The following is a 5,484-nucleotide window of genomic DNA, read 5'->3' as shown; positions in this document are numbered from 1 at the left end:
GTATATGCAGACGACATTGCCTTCTTCGCTTCGGCAGGTAATATTAATTCACTGTATGCAGTATTACAATCATACTTGGGAAGTTTAGAATTCTGGTTTGATCATATTCGAATGACTCTAAACGTTAGGAAATGTTCCTTGATTGTTTTTCCATTGAATGCTCCAGTTAGAATTTCCCTTCAGTATCGTCAAGAAGTAATTCCCCAAAATGACTGTGTCACATATTTAGGAGTTTTTTATGATGAAAAACTCACTGGCGCAAACACATTGAGCACGTCAAATTTAAGGCAACACGCGCTGTTGGGATGTTACGTAAGCTTGGTCACCACCCTTCTGGGCTACGCAGAGACAAGCTACTTATGATTTATCGGATGTATGTTCGACCAATTTTAGAGTTTGGTTGCATACTATACTAAGGGGGGCCTGCATACAAGTTTCATACAATACAGTTAACAGTATTCTATACCTAGAAGTCCGAATCCCCACTCTGTTTGCAGATTCCGCATTCTCACCGTCAAAACATATTTAAAAATTTTTGCGTCTTCACAAAATCGAGTACAGTTTATATTCGTAGCTGAATCCGCAACGTTTTTTAATGAGCCTTGGTCTCGAATATATAAACCACAAGTTTTGTTCGTACAGGACCAACTAGAATCATTAAATGTTAACATACGCGACATCGTAGCAAACGATAAATTATTGGCCGTAGCGAAAATTGAATTTGATGATATCTTCCCACCTAATGCCAAACTTTTACCTTCTAGATATTTAATAGGATTGTTAGAGGATCATTTACTTCGATTGGGCATAGATAACATAATTGCCACTGATGCATCCATGTGCGAAGAGAAAGCGGCAGTGGGCATATTTTCAGAGGCTTTATCATGGTCGTACTCCTTGCGCCTCCCAGATTATACTCCCATATTGGAATCTGAGCTCCTCGCAATTATATTAGCCCTTCGAAAACTACCAGTAAATGAGTCATCAGTTGTTATAGTTACTGATTCGCTGACAGTATGTACATCTTTATCTTCTACTGCTTCTGAGTCTCCCGTTCTAAATGCATTCACTTCCTTAATCCCCAAAAAATTGAGTACCGTGCGATTGGTATGGGTCCCAGGTCATTGTGGCATACTAATAAACGAGATGGCAGACACTCTAGCGCGGTGGTATCTGGGTGGTCCTATTTTGTCCATTGTACCTGATACAGCTTTTATTACTGATTGGAGATTTCGGAAGTATTCTCTAATTCAAGATGCCAAAAGTATGAAATTACCACTTCCCGAATATGGTCATCTTTCATTCGGCTGGAATAATAAATCGTGTCCCACTCGAAGACTGGAAGTGGCTATTACAAAATTGCGATGCCGGATACCCCCACTTAATTTTTATTTATACCGGTCTGGTCTGGTGACATCTCCTATGTGCTATTTTTGTCAGGAATCTGAAAACAATGATCCTGCCGTCGATTCATTAGGCATAGAAAAAAGCATTTCGAAATATTATTCAGAAACTTAAGAATTAATCTGAATTCTCAAAATATTCTTTCCCTTGCGGCGTCTTCTCTTGGCTTCAGCAACAGGAACGTCTGCTCAGCCCTATGCGAATTTCTCGGTGAGACACGAAGAATTCCCTGTTAACTTATTCCTTAACAAAATTTGGTACTCCAGAATTCCTTTCATTCATTTGTTAATTGTTTCTCATATTGTGGTATTATTCTGCTCCTTATTGCATATGGACTAGTCATTCTTAAAATTTCGTTTATTCCTGCGGCAATTGATTTATTCCTCATTCTTTAAAAAAAATTATTAAATTAACCGCCGGTTTCATGGCCGAGCCCCCGTAGTGGGTAAGAGCCAACAAACGGGCACAAGCAAGCAAGCAAGCAAGCAAGCAAGCAAGCAAGCAAGCAAGCAAGCAAGCAAGCAAGCAAAAGTCTAAACAGAGCCGCCGTTAAAAAAATGCCCCCACCTCCCCGAAGGGAATCGTGAGGAAATGCCAATGCATTTCTTGCGCCGAGAGTACACGGCGTAGTAATTTTAATGGCGTAAAGCTGGACACATCGACGCGCTCAAGTGTCTCCATTTTGGGCGCCTCTTTCAACGAACGCTTCCTACGTGCGTTCGTAATCACCTCAGGGATGTTGCCACCGCCTTCAATGCAGCACAAGCGCGTTTAGAACACGCTGTTTTCAGGATGTGCCAAGGCAGCACAAACGCTACAAACGCGTTTCAAACGCACTGCATTGAGGCGGTGGCGCAGGGAGGAGAGAGAGCGAATGGCGAGAGAAGGAGCGGCGAAGCACTGCACCTACCCTCTCCTTCACTCTCTCCACACACGCGGGAGCTCCCGGAGCTCCGCCGAGCGCGCTCCTCCTCTCCACTCACTCTCCGCTACTGCGTCCGCGCCACCTGCTCCGGATGCTAGGAGCGAGGATAAGCGCGCGCGCCCGCAGCTGTTGCTATGGGAGAGGGAGTGAGAGCGGAGAGGCGCGCGGACAACGCCGGATGCCTCACATAGCCCGACTAAGAAATGCATTCGCATTTAAAAAAGACTAACACAGTTGTAGTGAACAATCACAATTTACGACTACACCTGGCCACTTTCTGAGGATCTCATTTCGGCGGATCGGATTTCAATGTATAGACAAGCAGACTGTCCGCACATTGAATGCCAGCACAGGCACGTCTAAGCACACGGAAGCGCGGTATACCGAATAATTCTCAAGGGCTCACGCTTTCATTGTTCGACTGTTCTTATAGTTGGACGTACTGCTGGGCAAGTTGGTAAGTTTAAGCGGTGGTGCGCTTGAAGATATTCGCTTGAAAACGGAACACGGATTGCGCTTTATTCCTGTTGTTTCTTCCTAGCGTCACTGTCCTTCTCGCGCACCACAGCTTGAATATATAGTTGGGCTACACCATTCTTGCATACCCCTGGGCATATGCGTGTGGCTATGCGTTTGTTGTATTCAGGTCCTCCATAAGGGATATGTGCAACTGTGACACAAGACCTGCAGAATCGTAATGTGTAGGAGCCATGCGTATACCAGCACACAGCTGTCATAGTCACTTCTCGCTCGATAAGAACTGCTCATAGCTGTTTCTTTCCTCGTGACATTGATTAGTCGGCGCCTCGCAGTCTCACTTCATATCAACAGGTGGGATCATTTAAGCATGCGTTGTGAGAAGTGCAGTGACTCATAACAGGCATTGAATAATTTTAATACTGCCATCAATGCGTTGAATAAATACTGCTTGGAATTAGTATTTACGTAGGATGAAAATAGCTTATCCACAGACGCATGACCTTTAGTTGTGGCGTATAACATTTGCATAAACGACTTCTTCACATGTACTGCAACGAGTACATTGTATCTGCTCAATTCTTTCTGGCACTCAGTGAGTAGATCAATTAAATGAATTAGAATCACGTACTTCTACCGCACCTACAGATTCCAAGAAGGAAACCTGCGTCAAAGATGGCGCTGTAGTCACTGACCCATCTTTTACTACGGCGCTGCTGCACGACGCCAGAGACACAATTTACGGTTGTTGCTTAAGGAAAAAAAGAAACGGACAGGACAATTTATTTTTTGTGTGTTGCGGAAACAGAAGACCATCAACGCGGCTACATTTCTAATGGTGAATCATATTATTGCACGTATCAGCACTTAGAATACTGCTTCTCCAGGTTTTTCCGTTCAATTAAACAGAGGATTCAGCTGGGTAGCCGTGAGAAGGATATTAGATCAGAACCGGTTTAGGTTAGGTTAGGTTAGGTTAGGTTAGGTTAGGTTAGGTTAGGTTAGGTTAGGTTAGGTTAGGTTAGGTTAGGTTAGGTTTTAGGTTGTAGGTTAGGTTAGGTTAGGTTAGGTTAGGTTAGGTTAGGTTAGGTTAGGTTAGGTTAGGTTAGGTTAGGTTAGGTTAGGTTAGGTTAGGTTAGGTTAGGTTAGGTTAGGTTAGGTTAGGTTAGGTTAGGTTAGGTTAGGTTAGGTTAGGTTAGGTTAGGTTGGTAGGTTAGGTTAGTTAGGTTAGGTTAGGTTAGGTTAGGTTAGGTTAGGTTAGGTTAGGTTAGGTTAGGTTAGGTTAGGTTAGGTTAGGTTAGGTTAGGTTAGGTTAGGTTAGGTTAGGTTAGGTTAGGTTAGGTTAGGTTAGGTTAGGTTAGGTTAGGTTAGGTTAGGTTAGGTTAGGTTAGGTTAGTTAGGTTAGGTTAGGTTAGGTTAGGTTAGGTTAGTTAGGTTAGGTTAGGTTAGGTTAGGTTAGGTTAGGTTAGGTTAGGTTAGGTTAGGTAGGTTAGGTTAGGTTAGGTTAGGTTAGGTTAGGTTAGGTTAGGTTAGGTAGGTTAGGTTAGGTTAGGTTAGGTTAGGTTAGGTTAGGTTAGGTTAGGTTAGGTTAGGTTAGTTAGGTTAGGTTAGGTTAGGTTAGGTTAGGTTAGGTTAGGTTAGGTTAGGTTAGGTTAGGTTAGGTTAGGTTAGGTTAGGTTAGGTTAGGTTAGTAGTTAGGTTAGGTTAGGTTAGGTTAGGTTAGGTTAGGTTAGGTTAGGTTAGGTTAGGTTAGGTTAGGTTAGGTTAGGTTAGGTTAGGTTAGGTAGGTTAGGTTAGGTTAGGTTAGGTTAGGTTAGGTTAGGTTAGGTTAGGTTAGGTTAGGTTAGGTTAGGTTAGGTTAGGTTAGGTTAGGTTAGGTTAGTTAGGTTAGGTTAGGTTAGGTTAGGGTTAGGTTAGGTTAGGTTAGGTTAGGTTAGGTTAGGTTAGGTTAGGGTTAGGTTAGGTTAGGTTAGGTTAGGTTAGGTTAGGTTAGGTTAGGTTAGGTTGTAGGTTAGTTAGGTTAGGGTGGGTTAGGTTAGGTTAGGTTAGGTTAGGTTAGGTTAGGTTTAGGTTAGGGTTAGGTTAGGTTAGGGTAGGTTAGGTTAGGTAGTTAGGTTAGGTTAGGTTAGGTTGGTTAGGTAGTTAGGTTAGGTTAGGTTAGGTTAGGTTAGGTTAGGTTAGGTTAGGTTAGGTTAGGTTAGGTTAGGTTAGGTTAGGTTAGGTTAGGTTAGTTAGGTTAGGTTAGGTTAGGTTAGGTTAGGTTAGGTTAGGTTAGGTTAGGTTAGGTTAGGTTAGGTTAGGTTAGGTTAGTTAGGTTAGGTTAGGTAGGTTAGGTTAGGTTAGGTAGGTTAGGTTAGGTTAGGTTAGGTTAGGTTAGGTTAGGTATAGGTTAGGTTAGGTTAGGTTAGGTAGGTTAGGTTAGGTTAGGTTAGGTTAGGTGGGGTTAGGTTAGGTTAGGTTAGGTTAGGTTAGCTTAGGTTAGGTTAGGTTAGGTTAGGTTAGGTTAGGTTAGGTTAGGTTAGGTTAGGTTAGGTTAGGTTAGGTTAGGTTAGTTTAGGTTAGGTTAGGTTAGGTTAGGTTAGTTAGGTTAGGTTAGGTTAGGTTAGGTTAGGTGAGGTTAGGTTAGGTTAGGTTAGGTTAGGTAGGTTAGGTTAGGTCGGGTAGGGGTTAGGTTATGT

This window comes from Rhipicephalus sanguineus, chromosome 11, assembly GCF_013339695.2.
Source record: "Rhipicephalus sanguineus isolate Rsan-2018 chromosome 11, BIME_Rsan_1.4, whole genome shotgun sequence".
NCBI classification, from domain to species: domain Eukaryota; kingdom Metazoa; phylum Arthropoda; class Arachnida; order Ixodida; family Ixodidae; genus Rhipicephalus; species Rhipicephalus sanguineus.
The sequence above is the reverse complement of the archived record's forward strand: the minus strand, read 5'-3'. Positions refer to the sequence as shown.